The 20,895-nt window shown below is 46.8% G+C and overlaps 1 protein-coding gene across 1 annotated transcript in view; it reads left to right on the top strand.

Annotated features, from left to right (window-relative positions):
- Window positions 1-15,336: 15,336 nt before the first annotated feature.
- The window catches only part of SMPD3 (sphingomyelin phosphodiesterase 3), a 91,983-nt gene continuing 86,424 nt past the window's right edge, over window positions 15,337-20,895 (top strand). Inside the window, exon 1 of the mRNA XM_010355043.2 lies at window positions 15,337-15,670. The gene's annotated coding sequence lies outside the window, so the exon portion shown is untranslated. The remainder of the gene's footprint in view (window positions 15,671-20,895) is intronic.

The raw sequence follows: 20,895 nt of genomic DNA, 5'->3' as shown, positions 1-20,895 counted from the left end.
CATGATGGGGGTAGGCACGTTAATGGTAAGGTAGGGAGTAATGAAGGCACCTTCCAAAGCTCTGGTTTTCAGGGTAGGAGCTGAGCTCATCACCCCTGATTTGCTGGGCCAGCTGGGTGGAGGTCTGCATGTGCCTAGGAGCTTAAGATGCACAGCTGGGGTGGAGCTAGGCTGACTCCATCATCCAGGCAGTGCTGGAGGCCAAGGCTCAAAGAGGACAGGGCTGATTTCCTGACTTGCAAGGCAGAGGACAATCAGGGCAATCTCAGCCCCAATTCCAGCTTCACTTGAGGTTCCAGTCCACTGGCTTAGTCTCCAGCCTCTTTGCAGAAAACTTCCTGCCTGAGATGGGGACAGGGCTCTGTCTTAGTCCCATTTTCTATTGCTATAACTGAATACCTGAAAGAATACCTGAATACCTGGGTAACTTATAAAGAAAAGAATGTATTTCTTACAGTTCTGGAGGCTGGGAAGTCTAAGAACAGGAAGCCACATCTGGTCACCTTCTGGTGAGGGCCTTGTGCTGTGTCATAACATGGCAGAAGGCATCACAGGGCAAGAGGGGTGCACTGAGAGCCAAACTGGCTTTTATAACATTAATCCATTAATCTGTTAACCCATTAATCCAGAGCCCTCATGACCCAATCATCCTTAAAGCCTCCACCTCTTAATATTGCTACATTGGAGATTAAGTTTCAACATGAGTTTTGGAGGGACAACCTACTCTTGCTCACCAGAGTTCATTCCTCTTCCTCTGCCTGCTTGACCCACTTGGGGAATGAGGAGATGCTCCAGACCCTCCAAGATACTGCCTTCCTGTGCCCACTGTCGCGTCCTGCGAACCTTGCCCTTTCAGCCTTCAATAAAGAAGACAGACATGAGGAGTTTCTTTCATGCCCCCAGGACACAGAAGAGGGTCATATTCCCCATGCAGTCTCTAAGAAAATTGTGAATGAACTGGCCTCAGGGGGCTACATGGTATATAAGGAGAGCAGAGCCTCAGACAGATCAGGAAGGATTCCTATCTTGGTTCTATCCTATTCCAGACCTTAAGAAAGTTCCCTAATTTCTATGATTCTCCCATTTCTTGCTTATAAAATAAGCACACTTGCAGGGTATAAAGATTAAACTGAGGCTATGTAGGTAAAACCTGGCACCTTACCTGGTATATAGGTGGGGTCCACTGAATATTAATGTATTTACCTCTCAGCCTAATGGGCTCACTATGCCTTTTCAGACCTGCTAGGACCTGAGCAAGGGCATCCTGGAGATGGGGGTGAACAACATTCATTCAACCAACATTTTCATAAAGTCCCTGTGCACTGAGCACCCTGGACATCAACTTCACTTAAAGATTTTTTTTGAAAATAATTATTTTGATATTAAAATGAATATTCTGGGCCAGACGTGGTGGCTCACATGTGTAATCCCAGCACTTTGGGAGGCCAAGGTAGGTGGATCATCTGTGGTCAGGACTTTGAGACCAGCCTGGCCAACATGATGAAATCCCATTTCTACTAAAAATACAAAAATTAGCCAGGCGTGGTGGCACAGGCCTGTAATCCCAGCTACTCGGGAGGCTGAGGCAGGAGAATCACTTGAACTCGGGAGGCAGAGTTTGCAGTGAGCCGAGATTACGCCACTGCACTCCAACCTGAGTGACAGAATGAGATTGTCTCAAAAAAAAAAAAAAAAAAAAAAAAAAAAAAAAGAAAGAAAGAAAGAAAAAAAAAAAGAAAAGAGGCCGGGCGCGGTGGCTCAAGCCTGTAATCCCAGCACTTTGGGAGGCCGAGACGGGCGGATCACGAGGTCAGGAGATCGAGACCATCCTGGCTAACACGGTGAAACCCCGTCTCTACTAAAAATACAAAAACTAGCTGGGCGAGGTGGCGGGCGCCTGTAGTCCCAGCTACTCGGGAGGCTGAGGCAGGAGAATGGCGTAAACCCGGGAGGCGGAGCTTGCAGTGAGCTGAGATCCGGCCATTGCACTCCAGTCCCGGCGACAGGGCGAGACTCCGCCTCACAAAAAAAAAAAAAGAAAAGAAAAGAAAAAAAAAAAAACATGTAAAGACTAACGTTCCAAAAGAAAAGAAAAGAAAAAAAAAAAAACATGTAAAGACTAACGTTCCTCTTGCCTAGCTGTTTCCTAATGATTTTACATTCTGCATTCAAATTAGAAATTCAAAGCAGAAAGTCAGAATGTCTTTCCATAGGATACAAGGCTAGAAAGCCAATATCTCATGCATATTGCTCTTTATCAGGCTGAATCAAATTCAGATTTATACTTAGTGTTACACAATCAGATGAAATTACTTTAGAGAGGCTGGGTACAGTGGCTCACACCTGTAATCCCAGCACTTGGGGAGGCCAAGGCAGGCGGATCACCTGAGGTTAAGAGATCGAGACCAGTCTGACCAATATGATGAAACCCCGTCTCTACTAAAAATACAAAAACTAGCCAGGCGTGGTGGTGCATGCCTGTAATCCCAGCTTGTCAGGAGGCTGAGACAAGAGAATCACTTGAACTGGGGAGGCAGAGGTTGCAGTGAGATGAGATCGCACCATTGCACTCCAGCCTGGGCAGCAAGAGGAAAACTCTGTCTCAGAAAAAAAAAAAAAAAAAAGATTGCTTTAGAGGCAGAGTTATTTATTCACTGTACTTTACATATTGTTAAGGCTATCTTCTTATGAGTCAAAATCACACAACAATTAGAAAAACTGCTAGTAAGATAAGGGAAAACAAAATTCAAAGCATTGGACTTGGGAGATCACATTATTCCCCCCAAACAATTTAATAACACAAGAAAGTAGCACCAGATGTGGAATTGTACTGTTAACACATTCAACAAATAGTTCAATATTTACTATTCTCCAGGCACCATTCTAGGCACTGGGAACTCAGCAGTAAACAAAATTAGCAAAACCTTCTGCTCTCAGGAAGCTTTCATTCTCGTCCGAGGAGCAGACAGAATATTCCTGTTCAGTAATACAATTCTTAGTGTAGTAGTAGTGCTGTTTCTGCTGTTTTATTTTCTTGCCATTTTTCTTGGGGAAAGAGAACGTTCTACCAATCCCCTTCTAAAGTTTGTGGTCATGTTTATGATTTCTTGCCATGCCCCTGCCAGGAGTAAGACAAACTGAATACCAGAACCTTTGGAGTCAAAGTAAACAAAGAACTGGAGAGATACCTGCAGTGATTCTTCTAAGAACTTAGCTGATACAAAATGGTTCAGAGGTTCCTAGAGGAAGAACTTGAAGTGCCCCCGGGAACAAATGGGGTAGAGAACTGAGCCAGAAAAATGGGAGACCAGGAGCCGCCATGATGGGCTACTAGGATAAGCAGAAACAGGAGTGGGACTGACAGGGAGAAGCAAAGTTCAGTTCCATGTGAGGAAAAGCATTTCAAAAACTAGAGCCTCCCCCCAGTGGAATGGGCTGATGGAAGGGCAGTTCTCAGTCTCTGGGGGTGGGTAAACAGACATTTCATGGCTATGTGACCTTGGGCTAGTCCTGTAACCCTCTGGGCATCCGTTTCCTTGGCTGTAAAACGGGGAATTCTTATATAATAGTACCTAGTTCATAGTGTTGTGGCTAAGATTAAATAATAGAAAGCACGTAAAATGTTGGAGCACTGCCTGACACAAAGTAACTTAGGCATTGAAAGCTGTCTAGATCGGATGATGCTTAAGAACATACACTCTATGTTGATTTTGTAATGGATTTTATTTTAATTGGTATCAAAACAATATTATAGTCATATTGGGCAAGAAAATTAAAATCTGTAGTTGTGATCTTAACATAACAAAACCAATCAGTCACAAAAACCAAACAGAACCTACAGTTATATGAGGATCCCTCTGAATGATGCTATCATATTTCTGATACGACTGTGGTCCAACCCCAATACATGACCCCTGGCTGCTTTGGACACATGTGATCTCAGGCCTCCTTGAAGGTGTGCCAGGCTACTGGGCAAAGACAGGCATCTGGCCATACCAGTGTCCAGTGTACACTGGGATCAGGGAACACCCTAAGGGAGGAATACTCCCCAGCCCAAACACACACTCCCAGCAGGACTGACCTGGGGACAATCTTCATGATAGGAAGACCCCAGCATCATGACAATGCTACCAAGAGCCCATTACTCTCCTGACCAGAGCAACAGTGCCAGCCTCAGCCCTAGGGCTGATGGACCCAGGTGCCAATCTGAGGGCAGCAAAGGATGGAATCCCAACTCACTCATGACGGCTTCTGGGTTCCAAGGGCAGAGGGCAAATCCAAGCAGGTGTCCTCTTCCACCCCCTGTGAGAACGTCCCACAGGCAGCTACAAATCCCCAGGTGACCTGCTTATATCCTAGCCCCACTTCCCAGCCCTGACGGTTGGTAATTGTCCAAGGGTCAGAGAGGCAGGCAGTCAATCTGCTCATGTGTGCCCAGCAAGCCCTCTGGTCTCTGCCATCCCTACGTCAAGCTGGTGTGGCTCTGCTCACACCTGCTTTAGGATCAATGACCAGCCTTTAACTGTCAAGCCAATGTCCAGTCCCCAAGTTCTTTCTATCCCACGCTCCCACCAACCAGCTCTCTGGGCATGCTAGACTTGTCTGCACTCTCAGCAGATACGGAGTTCAGGCCTATCCCCTCCCAATGCCCTCACCCCCACAACTTAAGAATGAAAATCTCAAACAATATCTTTTACACGTGTGGTGCTTAGCACTTTTCAATGCACTTTTCATATCCTGTATATATTGATGAGGATTTTTAGTTGCAAGCAAAAGTAACTACCTTTGGCTGTCGTGTACAGCAAAGGAATTTATTTAAAAGATAGTGAGTAGGAAAAAAAAAGAGAGAGAGAAAAACAAAGATAGCGAGTAGCTCATAAAATCTCTAGGAGGCTAGGAGAACCAGGCTTGGAAGCACACAGTCAGGAACAACGCCCCAAATCCCAACTCAGCACTAGTCTAAGAAGACATTATTTGACCACCAAGGCTGGAATACTGTCCCTGACCCCCACCACAGACAACCCTATGCTGGATGCTGCCCATAAATCTGTTGTCAGTGGTAACTGAGATCATGCCCATCAAATCACTAAAAGAGCTGCTAAGCAAGCCCTGCCCCTTTGCTGTCTTTTGCTTCCAATTAAAAACTGATGAAGGGAGCCAATAGTGGGTATGGTTTGTCTGGCCAGAGAAGCCTGAGTCTCAGGCCAGTGCCCATGCCCTAGGTGCAAAGGAATATGGCTCTACCTCATGACACATGGAATTCCTCAAGCACAGAAAGGAGGCTCAGACGTCAGGCAACCAAAATGAGTGACACACATCTAACCCTGCATCTCACAGTCAATCATCACACCTACACGTGAAGTTGTCAGGATGATTCTTATTTCCTTTTCAGATAGGAGGAGTGGGACCAGGGCAGCTTCTCTACAAGCAGGTTGAAATAAAACAGGGAGAAAACCAAACTCTTGCTTTCAGGTTTTAAAAAATAATATATATATACTGCAGGAGTGCAGGATAAGAGGAACCAGGTTTGGCTGCAGGTCATATTAAGATCTCAACATCTCAGCTTACCATAAGCTTCACATGAACCCAGCTGGAAAGGCTGCTGACTTGGCCACTCTGAAGACTTATGGCCAGGACAGGGTCCTGGCCTCTGGGCCTGCCAGACTTCGCCTGGGGTTGAACATTCTGGTCTGGTCACATATTTGCCTGAGATACGCAGTTATTGTGGAGGAGGTTCTATAACACTTGGTGCATGGGCCCTGCTGCTCCTGAGGGCAGAACTGGGTCACATGAAAGCCACAGGGGTAGGCTGGGTGCAGTGTCTCACACCTGTAATGCCAGCACTTTGGGAGGCTGAGGCAGGTGGGTGACCTGAGGTCAGAAGTTCGAGACCAGCCTGGCCAACATGGTGAAACCCTGTCTCTACTAAAAATACAAAAATTAGCCAGGCATGGTGGTGCACGCCTGTAATCCCAGCTACTTGGGAGGCTGAGGCGGGAGAATCACTTGAACCCAGGAGGCAGAGATTGCAGTGAGCAGAGATGGCGCCACTGCACTCCAGCCTGGGCGACAGAGTGAGACTCCATCTCAAAAAAAAAAAAAAAGAATGAAAGCCACAGGGGGAAAATGCCAGCTCAACACCTGAAGCACAGGTCAAAAACTGGACAGGCTGTCCCATGAGGTGGCAAGGTCCTCATTACCAGGGATGTGTAAGCAGAGGACAGAAAGCTATCTGTCCGAAATTTTAGTTGAACTAGATGATGAACGCAGTCCCTTCCAACTCTGAGATGCTATGATAAGCTTCTGCTGTGTGCTAAATATTGGGCACGATCTACAAGGCAGGACATTGGCCCTCCAAGAGCCTCCTGGGGACCTACTGAACTAACCAATCACAAAAAAAAAAAAAAAAAAAAAGAAAAAGCAAAAAGGTGCATCCTTACTAGACATTAATTACACGTAAAAATAAAAGGAAGGATCATTTTATACTCTATATTAGGAAAACCTGAAAGTAATGCCTAATGTTGGTAAGGCTGCAATAAAGCTGAAACATTCATTCATATTGGTGTTTACGTAAAATGGGTACTACCGTTTTTAAAAGCAATGTAGGGTGTGGTGGCTCACACCTGTAATCCCAGCACTTTGGGAGGCTGAGGTGGGCAGATCACCTGAGGTCAGGAGTTTGAGACCAACCTGGCCAACATGGTGAAACCTCATCTCTACTAAAAATACAAAAATTAGCCGGGTGTGGTGGCACGCGCCTGTAATCCCAGTTGCTCAGGAGGCTGAGGAAGGAGAATCATTTAAACCCAGGAGGCAGAGGCTGCCGTGAGCTGAGATCATGCCACTGCACTCCAGCCTGGGCAACAGAGCGAGACTCCATCTCAAAAAAATAAAAAAGAAAAGCAATGTGGCAGATGGTATAAAAAAAACCAAAACCATATTTAATCCTACAACCCAAAAACTGCTTGGGAACTCACCTTAAGAATGATTTGTAAAAGGTAATTGCTATATACTTGAAGATATTCATTACATTATTATTGATAGACAAAACGTCTTAACTAGGGGAGAAGTTAAGTGTGGTATGGTAGATGATAGAATACTGGGCCATCATTACAAATGGCGTTTATAAAGAACCACTGTTTCTAAAAGGCAAATCCTGCATCTTGTTCACCACTATAGTCCCAGCACTGTCTAGAACATAGAAACATTTCATTAAATATTTATTGAATGAATGAGTGAATGGACAACTGAACAAATGAATCCAAGCAAAGGAAAATGCTTATTATATGTTACATATTTTCTAAAAGAACCAAAAAGTATTCCTAAGCTATGATTTCCAGAATATGAAAGATTATACACACATATGTCCTAGATATGGACTATAATATGGAAAACTTGAAAAATTAAAAATAGGTCAGGCGTGGTGGCTCACACCTGTAATCCCAGCATTTTGGGAGGTCAAGGTGGGTGGATCACTTGAGATCAGGAGTTTGAGAGCAGTCTGGCCCAAACGGTGAAACCCGTTTCTACTGAAAATACAAAAGTTAGCTGGGTGCCGTGGTGGGCACCTGTAGTCCCCGCTCCTCGGGAGGCTGAAGCACAAGAACCGCTTGAACCCAGGAGGTGGAGGTTGCCGTGAGCCGAGATAGACTGCTGCACTCCAGCCTGGGCAACAGTGGGAGACTGTCTCAAAAAAAAAAAAAAAAAAGAAAAGTTAGGTTTATGTATTAGGGAGGATGTGCTGTTATTCTTATTCATTCAAAGCATTTTGCTGAGCACTTATTTCGTACCAGATACTGTTCTACATGCTGAGTATAGCAGTGAACAAAAGAGACAAAGTCTCTACCCTGATGGAGAGCTTATTCTACTGGGTCACTGGAGAATTGGGAGTGGGTATACACAGACAATAAAAAAAAAAAAAGAGAGAGAGAGAGAGAATGTATATGTCAGATGGTGATAAGTGCTATTGACAAAAAAAAAAAAAAAAAAAAAAAAAAATAGCAGGCAAGGGTGATACAAAGTGTCGAGAGAGAAAAGGGTGCCATTTTATAGGATGACCATGAGCATATTTAGGGAAAGAGCTTCCAAGCGAAGAAAACAGCAAGTACAAAGGCTACAAAGGTGCTGAGGCCACAGTGTTTGGTACAATCAAAGAAGACTAAGGTACTGGAGCAGAGAGTCTAGGGGAGGGGTCAGTGAGGCTACAGGAGTCAAAGTTCATGTTCTATAGGCTACCATAAGGACTTTAGGGTTTGCTCTCAATGACACAGAAAAGCCTCTAAGAGCAGAGGTATGACATAATCTGACTTGGGTTTTAAAACAGTCACTCCTCTTGTAAAAATATTTTATGAAAGTTTAGGATAAAAAAGAAGAATTTTAAACATTGGCCAGATTATCATAACATTCATGAACTGATTCACAAAATATATTCTGAGCTGCCCCCAACCCCACTTCAAGGGGCTGGAATGCAGGCCTATTTCAAGATCACAAAGACATATCAACCATACGAAAATGTTTTAATATAACATTCTTTTTTTCAAAGATAGGGATTGCTCAAAGCAATTAACTGATTTTGTCCTTTTTTCTTTAGACATTATGGAGATTGTTTTTCTTAATTAACATTTAGATGCACGTTTCATATTCTATACCAAGTCCTGTAATTGCAAACTGAGCTCCTGCTTGGGAAATCCTAAAGTTGGCTGCTTATTTGACTTGTCTTAAATATCCCACGCACAGCACTTCGGCAACATCACTCACAATCCAGCATTATTGATAGGAGACTCTTGTGGGAAGTCTAAATGTGCTGGCAAGATTATTTGAAAAACTAATAAAATCCTTGTAATCCCTTTCAAGGATGCAGAGAGGAATATGGCTGCATTTCAAATTCGTGGCATTTCAAAGGCATGAATTAAGCTCTAAGCTCTACATTTGGAAAAAAAAAAATCAACACAAGTTCTCTAATTTATGTTCTAAACTGAGAAAACAAATCGTTGCTAAGAAATAACATTTGCAAAAAATATTCAAATTTGTTTCCGAAACACATTTTCTAGTTAATATGCACATATTTAAATCTACAAACTATACCAAAACATAAATTACAGGAATCACTACTGTTGAACTTGGTTGATACAATTTCACCATGAAATCTGGAGTCACTTCTTGGTTTGGTTAATTTTATTCTGATAGTCTGCCTTTTAGGGATGTATAAAACTGATCATGTATATTGACACAAGACTTCTGTGAAAATGTATGAGAGGCCAGACGTGGTGGCTCACGCCTGTAATCTCAGAACTTTGGGAAGGCGAGGCGGGTGGATCACCTGAGGTCAGGAGTTCGAGACCAGCCTGACCAACATGGTGATTCCCTGTCTCTACTAAAAATACAAAAATTAGCCAGGCATGGTGGCACATGCCTGTAATCCCAGCTGCTTGGGAGGCTGAGGTGGGAGAATTACTTGAACCCAGGAGGCAGAGGCTGCAGTGAGCTGAGATTGTACCACTGCACTCCAGCCTGGGTGACAGAGCGAGACCCCATCTCAAAAGAAAAAAAAAAAAAAAAAAAAAAAGAAAAGAAAAGAAAAAGAAAAAGAAAGAAAGAAAACAAAATGTATGAGAAAGCTCATTGCCTCGCTTTCTCCTCACCCCACCTATCCCGGGCAAGAGGGCTTCTTCTTAGCACCCAATATCTTGGTTTGTGTGACTCTCACATCAGAGGGCTCTGTACTCCATCTCTCCACCTTGCCATCATCGAATATGCCACTCACTGTACATTGGCATGGAGCTACCAGGGTTCCTGTCTCCTTCAAACCGGTCATCTTTCCAGGAGACTTGCCAATAAGCCATATGACAAACTTGCTTTTCAATCTCATGATCTTCTCTGTCCACCCCAGCCACCCTGCCCCCTCATTCCTGCCCAGAGCCCCTCCATCTCTGACTAACATTGTTTGCCTTCCCTGCTCTTCCCTGCCACCCACAGCATCTGTCCTCTCACTCCACCAAGAACCTCACTACCTGCATCTGCCCTATCCATCCAGGCTTCACCTTCCTCTTAGTGGACCACCATTTCCACCTCTCTTGTCAGTATCTCCAAGACCCTTGCTTTCTTGTTTCCCTTGTCCAGCAATGCCCAGTCTGGACCAGCCTCACCAAGGCTATCTCAGGGCCGACAAGATGCTGCAGCAAGCCCATAACCGCATGGATTAGTGCTTCCACACCCATGGTCTCCAACTTCAGCAGGCCCCCACCACTACCCTGCAGCCTCTGTGGATGGCCATTAGCTTTCCCTCCTGTTTTCCACAGCAGCCATCTTGAATCTTTTCTTCTTTCTCCAAGTTTCCCACCCCACTCCACCTCCTCACACTGAGCACATATCCTTGCTTCCAGCATCAGAGAAGAAGTAATGGCCATGGAATATGAACTCCCTCAATTTCCACAGCCCACCTCTCAACTACCTACCTATATGTTTATTATTGTTAGATGTTCTAATTGCTCCCAACTCAAAACAAAATTGTTCCTCAACCTATATTCCTTCTGGTTTTCTTTCTCCTCCCCTTCCAAAGCAATCCATTCCCCCCAGTTGTCTACATGTACTCCCATTCAGAGACTTCTGTCCCTGCTACTCCCCTGCACCCACTCTCTCCCAGGTCATCAGTGACCTTTTTGTGGCTAATTTGGTATTTGTTTTTTCAGACCTTGGCTTATCTGAAGGTACCACGCCACCCCACTTCCTCCCTGTGGCTTCTGTGGCACCCCACCCTATGATTTTCTTCCAGTCTGTCTGACTGGTCTCACCTTTTCCTCTGGGCTCCTCTTTCTCTACTTGTTCCCTAAATGTTGGCATTTCCCAAAGAATTTTGTTCTTTTCTTTGACCCTCTCTACTGAAGGATTTCAGTCATTCCCATGGCTTCAATTATGATCTATATGGTGATAATTTGATAATTTATGACTATCCCTTAACCAGATCCCTCTCATAAGCTCCAAACCACCTCCTAGACACCTTGTTTGGACATACTATACCCAATTCAAACTTACCTACTCCTCTTCCTGCCTAAACTTGCTCCTTTACGGTATCACATCTCAGGGGATAGCACTCCCATCCATCCCCGTAGTTACCAGGGGCAGACACCTGAGCATCATCTTTGACTTTTACCAGTTTCCTCCATGCCCTCAGCTCTCATTCACAAAGTCCTCAAATATTTACCTTCTTAATATCTCTTTGATGAACTACTTTAAAAAGATGGGAAATTTGATGAACTATTAATACTTAAAAAACAAACAAACAAACAAATAAAAAAATATCTCTCAGATCTACCCCCTCTTTTCCACTCACCATGCTGGATCACCGCAGCACCTTCCCGATCCACATCCCAGCCTCATCTTCTCCTGGCCGTTCTCCAAACAGCCCCTAGACCTTTTCAAAATGCACATCTCCTTAAAAACCTTCATTAGCTTTAGAATAAAATTATATTCTCAGCCTAGAATACCAAGCTCTTCAGGATCCAGCCCTGGTCAATCTCTCTAACCTCTCAGTGTCTGAGATTCAGCATTCTAGTTAATCTCCTCTACTTACTGAGAAGACCCATGGAACTTCACTGAAATCTTTTCTTCCCCAAGAAGGGAGAAGGCCAGCACAGTGTTCCCCTGGAACCTTTCACAACTCTAGCTTCAAAGCGCTTAGAATTCCATTCATTCCTTTAGGTTCTGTGCCCTAAAACCACCCCTTAAAAATGACAAAACAAATATATTGAGCATTTTCTCATATGAGTCAGGCCTTTCATCTCATTTAACCCTCACAATTCTGAAGAACATATCATTTTAATTTCACAAATGAGAAAACTGAGACCCAGAACAATTAAATATTAAATAACCTAATCAAAGTCATACAATTAGTAAGAGAGAGAAGGGGGATTCAAACTCAGATTACCCAAGAAATTGTCTCCTGTTTATTCATAGTCAAACCAATTTCTGGTAATCCAAGAATAATGCAAAAACAGACTAACATTTGGTAAGTGCTTAATATTTATAAAGTACTTTACATAAGGAATCTCATTTATCCCTTATGACATTTTCAAATAAACTGACTGCAAATCCAAGAATGTAGTTTAGGCAAGGTCAAACAGCTAGTAAGTACCTTTGAATTTCCCTACCTCCACGTTTAAAAAAAAATTTCTTTTTTTTTAGAGACAGGTCTTGCTCTGTCACTCAGGCTACCAGAATGCAGTGGTGTGACTGACCATAGTTCACTGCAGCCTCAAACTCCTGGGCTCAAGCAATCCTCCTACCCCAACCTCCTGAGTAGCTGGGACTACAGGCATGCGCCACTGCACTGAGTTTTTTTTTTTTTTTTTTTTTTTTTTTTTAATTTTTGGTAGAGGCAGAGTCTCACTATGTAGCCCAAGCTGGTCTCAAATCCCTGGCCTCAAGCAATCCTCCTGCCTTGGCCTGTCAAACTGCTGAGATTACAGGTGTGAGCCACTGCACCCAGCCCCACCTCCATCCTTATTAGCTGCTACCTAACACCAATAAATAGCATTTTACAACTGAAGAAACAGCTCCAGCCCAGGGTCACACATCTAATCAGAGGCAAAGTCAGGATTAGGATCCAGGTTTCCTAACTCTACTTGGCTGGGCAGATGCTGTTATAGTCTCTGAGTGCTGACAGAATTGTGGAACCCTGACTTTTTCCTGTTTATAACAATTTACCAAAACTGAAATTGGATTCCAGTGGTAGATGGATGGTGGTGCACTACTTCTGAAGGGGTAAACTGACCTCCAAAGTGTTTCAGCTCTGGCTCCAGGTGGAATTCTTTGGTATCCCTCTGCAATACTCGGGTGATACTCTGCTGATGCCCACCTGGTGGCATGGTCCTCCCCAATCCACTTTTCCAACAGCCTCTGCTTTCACTGCATCCACTGAACGAGGCACTCTGCTTTAGCACACGTCCCATTTCCCCCTGCTTCCTTACCATTTTCTCTTCAGTAATAAGGCCCCGTCTGTTCAACCAGCTCCAGTTGCCTTCCCTGATGGTTTAGCCAGGATCAAAGCCCCTCTGCCATGCCTCTTAAAGTCCTGTTGGTTCTTCCCTAAATGCCATCTGTTTTACTCACTCCCCCACCTTAGCCTTCCCTTCCTGGATGTTACTAACTCAAGGATGACAGAGCTGCTTTCTCTCAGGCTCTCTCTCTTTGGTTTGAATTAGGTTCAGAGTAAAAGTCTCCTTGGTTATTTCCTTGTTGGCCACGAGTTAATTATTCTCATATATTAAGGCATTCTCCCCAGAATGTATCGGCTGACATACACAAAAAAAGTCTAGAGAAGGTGATAAAATGAAATGTGTAGATTAACTAGGCCATCTAGCCAACAACAGAATGTTTAGTGGAGAAATATTCAGGAAAGATGCTACCTAGCAAGGTGGGACATCACCAATGAGGCCTAAGATGCTGAGCAGACGGTAGAAAGAAAAGCAGGAGGCCAGGCACGGTAGCTCACGCCTGTAATGTCAGCACTTTGGGAGACTGAGGTGGGCCTGGGAGGCAGAGGCTGCAGTGAGCTGAGATCACGCCATTGCACTCCAGCCTGGGCAACAAGAGCAAAACTCACAAAAGAAAAGAAAAGAAAAGAAACAGCAGGAATCTTAGGACGTCTTTGCTTCATAACTGACAGGGCAGATCTTTCTCAGAAAAGGAGTGGGAGGTAGGGCATTTAGGCACAGAAAGGAGTAGGGCCAATAGCTAGAAACAGCGGAACATGGAGAACTGATGACATTTCAGGGAGAACTGACAGCAATCATAGGCATGGGTCTATCTGTCTCTAGCATCGAAGGATTAAAAGGGTACTCAGAGCATTCAGGTAAAATCCCAACCCACTGTACAAATGAAATAAACATTTCTTCAAGGGGGCGGCATCCCTCTAATTGAACACTTCCAGCAATAAGAAATGCCCAACTTTAGGAAATCAGAATTTTGGAGGTGTATGTGAATGAGGTTCCTTTATTTTCTTTTTTTAAATTTTATTCTTTCTTTTTTTTTTTGAGAGTCTCACTCTGTTGCTCAGGCTGGAGTGCAGTGGTGCAATCTCAGCTCACTGCAACCTCCGCCTCCAGGGGTTCAAGCGATTCTCCTGTCTCAGCCTCCTGAATAGCTGGGATTACAGGAACGCGCCACCATGCCTGACTAATTTTTGTATTTTTAATAGAGTCAGGGTTTCACCATGTTGGCCAGACTGGTCTTGAACTCCTGGCCTTAGGTGATCCACCCGCCTCGGCCTTCCAAAGTGCTGGGATTACAGGTGTGAGCCACCACGCCCGGCCCAATTCATTTTCAATTCAACAAATATCTATATTTATATCTAAATAGCTAGTGAGTGCCTACTATGTGCCAGACACTAGACACTGGACTGTAAGTATGAATAGTACAGACATGGCCCCTCCCCTGTGGATCTTATAATGAGGAAGACGAGTACATAAACATGCAAGTAGAACAGGGGAAGTAGAGGGTGCTGCTCAAACACAGGGTGGGGCACTCAACAGAGAGCCCAGCATCTAGATGTCTTCACAAAACAGGCGGTGTCTAGGTTGGGGCTTGCCGAGGAGTTAGCTGAGGGCAGGGTGGAGGGGCCCAAGGGAGTAGGAGGCTTCCCAGCTTCCAAAGAAGTTAAGAGTGTTGCAAAAAGGTGGAGTCCAGATCTCGAAGGGGAGAGTGGGCTTAAGTCCCGGGGCATGGGAAGTGCCCTCCGTCTGCTGCGTTGGGGGAGATGCTGCGGTATCCGGTAGTGGTGTGAAGGAGGCCAGGACCTGCTATGGGAAGACGGAGACGGGAAGGCCCTGGTAGCCCAAGGGATGACCAAAAGTGAAGCGCTCCTCTATGACAAGATTGAGACAAAAATAAAGGAATAAAGTTCTGAATGCAGTGGGAGAGTCTCCTCCGTCCTCCCTCACCTTTGCTGGGCAGGAACCAAAGCGGCTTGCCCTCGGTTTGCCCCATCACCGACGGCTGTGCTCGGGGGCACAGCTCTTCGCCCTTCTTCTCAGATAGGAAAACTGAGGCCCAGGGTCCTGAAGCAGAAATCAAGGTTTTCTCCTCGAAATGGCCTCCCAAGAGGCTGCCCGGGGTCTCACACGATCCTTCGAGGGTCCTGCGGCCTGCCCCACTTCTCCGCCAGCCATCCTCGGCTGGTCGTCTTTGCTATGGAAACGGTCCTCCCGCCCTGCTCCGCGCCTCCATGTCTTCAGTGCACCCTGGGAAATGCAGTCCCGCTCTGTTTGCCTGCCCGCGGCGTGAGCCCACTCCGCGTCCTTAAAGAACTATAAGTCCCAGAAGGCTGTGTGAAACTCCGCCGGTCTCTGAGGGATGTGGTCTTGAAGGACACACCCAGGAACCAGCGGGCGGGGCCGGAGGGAGAGGGGACGATGCCCCCAATGGGCAGACTCCTGGGCGGGGTCCGGGTCACCATTGGCTACGGCGGCGCGAAGGAGGCGGGGTCAGAGGAATGAAGCGCGGAGCTGTTCGCCGCTCCAGGTGCTGAGTCTGAGGGAGGCTCCGGACGCGAGAGCCGCGAGAGCAGCCGCAGCTGCAGCCGCCGCCAGATCTGCGGCCGGGAGCCCGGGCTGAGGAGCCGGGAGGAGCAGGGTGCGCTGCCGGACGCTGACCGCCCCCCCGCCCGCCGTCAGAGGTCGGTGCTGCTGAATTCGCTTTTGTTTTCTTGGGGAGGGGGCGAACCGAGGCGTGAGGGGCTCAGGGAGTTGACGGGACGTGTTCTCGCTGCTCTCAGGACCGTGGGTCCCGGACAGCCATCGACTGACTAGGGGCCTCCTGTGGCCCGGCGCCGGAGGTCGGAGCAGCTTAGTTTTCGTTTTATCGTGGAGAAGGCTTTTGAGTATGAGGGTCGAGGGCTGGGGGACACCACCCCCAATCTCTCCAGGGAGAGCGAGGAGGCTTGGACCCTCCTTCCCACTGTGCCTGGCGACCGGGCTGCTCGGGTTACTGAGGACGGGAGGAGGGGGTGTTGTGGGATGAGGGGACTGGAGGCAGGGGGACCTCTCCCCGCAACACTTCGGCTGCTCGAGGTTACAAAGGAGTCTGGTGGTGATGGATGAGATCGCGGACCGCTATCCCCAGCCCAGACCCTCCCAGGGTTATTAAAGAAAGGCGTCTTGGGACCGGGAAGACCCTTCCCCAGGCCCCTTCCTCCGCACTCGCCCCCTCCCTATCCCCCCTCCTCCCCAGGCCCTAGGGTTTTGTAAAGAGGAGGATCGAGGATGTGGATGAGACAGAGGACTCTTACCCCTTCCACTTGGACCCTCCTAGGTTATTGGTGAGGGGTGGAATTGGGATGTGGCAGGGAAAGGCTGGGAGACCCCTCCCCATCCTGCTCGGAGTCGCGGGTGGAGGAAAGCACTGACACTCGGAATCCCCCGCGCTCGGGCCCGCGCCTAGGGTTGGGTGGCCTGGGTGTGGGAGGTGGTGTAGGGGGATGTAAGAGGAGACGAGGGACCCCTCCCCACCTCTCCCCACCCGGGCCTTATCTCCCAGGCCCTCCCTACCTGGATCTAGGCCTGGGGCTCTAAGTCGAGACGACCCTCACTAGCCCACCACGCCCCGGGGACTGAGCCTATGGCACCTCAGCTGGGGCCCAACCCCAGATGGGCATGTGCAGAGCGGGACGGGGCGGATCTCCTCTCAAGCACTCAAGAGCTCCAGGTAGACGCTACCCCCAACCTCGTGCCCGCGAATCTTTGGGGGCTGCTCCGCTCCGATGCAGGGCGCACCCCAAACCGAGGCTCGGGGACCTGCTTCTAGGACGCGCGGTGGCTGTTTCCAGGCACTGGGCTTTCGCGCTCGGCCCAGGCATCCTCGAGAGGACAAAGCGGCGGTCGCCGCACTGGCAGGCCTGCGCCGCGGGCTGGGCGGGGGGCGCGGCCTCGGAGGGGGGGCTTCGGGCGCGGCGCGGGCAGCTTCCACAGAAACGTGCTGGGAGCGGGGCGGGAGACAAAGCGCACGGGCTTCTAGCGGACCAGCGCGAGCCGGGATGGAAAATCCCGAGGGAGGAGGCGGCTGAGCCGGGACAGGGCACTATGCCCCACATCTTTCTCTTTTCCCATACCCCCTACCCTAAGGCCAGCCAGGCACCCAGGATTCTGTGCACACGATGGTAACCAGGGCCCCTTCGGGGGCCGGTACGGGGGCCGTTCAGGACCTGTGACCACTAGGACAGGGACAGGTGAGGGCTCCACCTTGAGCAAGGGGCCTGGAGTTCACGGAGCAGGAGTGGACCAGGGTCCAGAGAGACATCCTGACTGGACCCTCCCACGCCCCATCAGTCATGTTAGGTCAAATTTGGTTCTGGGGCGGGGATGTGTTTAAATGTGTGAGGGTTTGCATGGATGATGGTGTGGGTCAGAGTGTGGGTGTGAATGTGTGACCGGTTGAATGTACCCATGTGTGTTTCAGTCTTCATGTGTGTGTGTGTGTGTGTGTGTGTGTGTGTGTGTGTGTAGATGAACCACTTACTCATTTACTGCTGGACTTGGATGTTGTGGGGGTGGGGAGCAGGGTAATCACATCTTCAACTCTCAAGTCACAGCAATGACCTAGGGTCTGAGTGGATGACCTCAGGGTGAAGGCAGCTTCAGGTTGCTTTGTGCCTAGCCTGCCTGGCTGCGCAAGGCCCAGTAAGTGGGGAGTTCACAAGTATGTGGAGACTTCTTCAGCCCTTCTGAGGTCTCAGATCTGACCCTAACATACTCACCAGTGCCCTGCCCTTCCCATTTTATCAGAAGCTTTATCCTACTGTAATAGGCTGCTCCAAAGACCAGAATTCTGCCCCCTCACCACCACCATGTGTTTCCAAGTGAGGCTTAGCAGGGGACTCATCAACAGAGTCACTTATGATATGGGTGCAAGACTACATGGCAAGACAACTTTTGTCGCTTTGGCCTCCATGTCTGGAAGGGCATGGCACTGATGTTGCTGGTCAGTCACAGGTGGTGTCTCAGAAATACTAGGTACACTCAGACAGGAAACAAGGGTAACACAGACGTACACTACAAGGTGATACCCCTAGAGGATGAGCATGGCCCTCCCAAACCTGCCCTCCCCAATAAGTTACCCTGATCTCACAGCGCTTGTATAGCAAAGGCACTGTGCAGCTTTGAGATAATCTTCACAGAGATCTACTTCCCATAGGATGAGAGACCAGATGCTGGCCAGCAGAACAGCAGAAAGAGCAGGTACCACACAAGGTAGCCACCATCTATCTAACCCAGGCTGCCTGGTCCAGTTCCCACAAGTATCCACTCCCAGTGTCCACAGCGACCTCTGCTGGAAAGAGGTTAAACTAGACACAATTTGGCAACTAACACTCCCCCATGATGTAGAGGCTCAGAGTGGGTGTGAGCGTTGTTAGGTAAAATCACAAACCTTTCTATTGGGGGGCTCCCTCCTACCTTCAGAGTGTCAAGCTGATGTTCTTGTCTGAAGTTTTTTCAAGTTAGTTCAAGCCATGGAATTGCTGCTGTCTTCAGCAATGGAAATGTTTAAAGAGGGCTTGAAGGCCTTTGTTCAAGTTTCTGACCAGTGGAAGGTGGGCATCAAACCCATTTATAAGGACAATGCATGGAAAACACTTACCAAGGTCAAAGAGGTTTAGGCATCTCCTGTCTCTCCCTCTACCTCTACTACTCTCTTCTCCTCTTTTCCTGTTCCACATTTATCCTCTTCTTTCCCTCATTATTAAATTAGTCAATAACACTTTTCAAAGGCAAACCCTCTTTTCCTCAAAAACAATGTAGCCCAGAAAATGAAGGCATCTGGAGGCTATTATCAAATGCAAAAAGCTGCAAATACGGCTCTTCCAGGCCTAATGACAGAAGTGGGGGAGAGAGATGAGACATGCTCAATCCTAAATGCCCATCTGGTGACATGTGTCTCTTCTCCCAGAGTTACTCTGAAGGAATTTCACACAGTCACAAAATCTTAAGAGCTCTGCAAAGGAAAGAAGGTATTTTAATACCTGGTATTGTTCTTACTTTGGCATCCATGTGATTTGCATTGAACTATGTGACTCAGTATCATAAAGTAAAAATAGGACTTAATCTCTTCCTTGCCTGTTTGGAAGGTGACTGCATATGGTGTGTTGTGTTCTGCATTGGAGAGTGAAAAGCTAAATTGCCTCATAAATTGAACCACCTGCTTATCCTGATTAGAATGGTGCTTAACATCACCTACAGGCAATAACGTTATTTTATGTTTCTTTTAATTTATACCTGAATCTTTGTCTTGTAAAACATTTCCTCATGTTCATACATTATTACTTTGACTTGAAGTTAATCAAGAATGTTTAATCCTTGTACTGAAGCCAAACAAATTAAATATCAGCAGATTCAGGAAGATGTGGGTGGTGTTTCTGTTCTTTCTGGGCTCAAAAAAATTTTTGGAGTTCATAGAAAAGAAGGAAAGGCCCTAAGATTTGGTAAATCTTGTGAGCATTTCTGAGAGTCTCCTTAGAAATTTCCAGAAGGGCTGGTCATGTTGAAGAATCTGAACATGCATGCAAGTGGCAGCATGCATGCTGGAAATGAGACTTCAGCCCTGGCATTCCTAAATCACTGCACTAATGCAACCTTTGGAAAATTTCCCAAGACCCTCCTGTTCCCTGGGGCAGCCGGCTCTATCGCTGTGGAGTAGAGCTGTCCAAGGTTCTGGAGTGCTGGCCTCACCCACCTGGTGGGAAGGGAGGACTTCAGGGTGTGGGCTAGAAGCAAGAGCTGAGGGCCATGGCCTCCGAGAGGATTTCCCCAAAGCTGATTACAGAATGGAATAGGAGGAAACAGAGCTGTGGAGGGTATTACTGAATTACTTCGAATGAACTCATCAGCAATCCCTGTTTAAAGAATTATGAGCTAATAAGAGGAGACATTTTCTGACTCAGGCTCTTCACATGTAAGAATGTATTTAATCCTCACAGTCCTATGAGGTAGGTGGTGGCATAATTCCCAATTTCAAGGTGAGGAAACAAAGTTTTGAGGGCTTTCTCAGGGTTACACAGAAAGGGAAGAGTTTAGGTTCCATCCTGGATCTCAAACTCTGGAAGTTCCTCCTTACCACTGTTTTTCCCTATTGCTATTATAGAAATAAAATTGAACTATTGGATTGTCCTATGTAAGGTTATAACCAAATGCCAGAGGAATAGGATTGGGGGCCAACTAGGATTTAGACACAAATCAGTCTTTTCAAGTTCAGCAAGGATAGTGCCACCTACTTTATATCTTATCCAGGTTTGTTAACTGAACTTGTTTACCAAAGAATGGGGAGAAGGCAGTATAATGACCCTCATGACCAATAGCCCAGGGTTTTCTTTCCAGCATGGAAAATTTTCATAGGAAGCCAAGCGTAGATGGCAACAAAGTGTTGTCACTGTTTTTCCTTTTTAAGAAAGGAAGGGAAAAAAAAAAACATGAGGAAGCTGTTATTATTTGACAAAGAGCACACATAGAGCCAAAGAAATAGAGCTTATCTTTATTTTCTAGCATCCTGTTACAAAGCTGAAGACACTCTTATTGTTAAGAGATTCCTTCCACCTATTCCCACTCTCAGATTTTCATAGCAAAGCCTCTAACACCTAAATAAAATTTCCACTGTGTGGGCCTCAGCCAATCTCAGGAAAGCATCACATTCCTGTCCTTATGCCACCCAACCAAAGTTCTACCTCCATATGTGGCTGCAAGACTCCAGAAGGTGGGCAGGTTTGGGGTTTGGTGAATTTCAGACCACAAGTCTGGTCCTCCTAAAGTGGCAGTTCCAACTGCTCCAATCTTGCAACATACACAGGGACCGGTTTCTGAGAACTCCCCTTTCAGTTTGGGTGTCTAAAGAGGGTAGAAAGGAATGAACTTACGT

The sequence above is a fragment of the Rhinopithecus roxellana genome, chromosome 20, assembly GCF_007565055.1.
Source record: "Rhinopithecus roxellana isolate Shanxi Qingling chromosome 20, ASM756505v1, whole genome shotgun sequence".
In the NCBI taxonomy this organism is placed as follows: domain Eukaryota; kingdom Metazoa; phylum Chordata; class Mammalia; order Primates; family Cercopithecidae; genus Rhinopithecus; species Rhinopithecus roxellana.
Note: the sequence above shows the minus strand (reverse complement) of the source record. Positions and strands in the feature narration are given on the sequence as shown.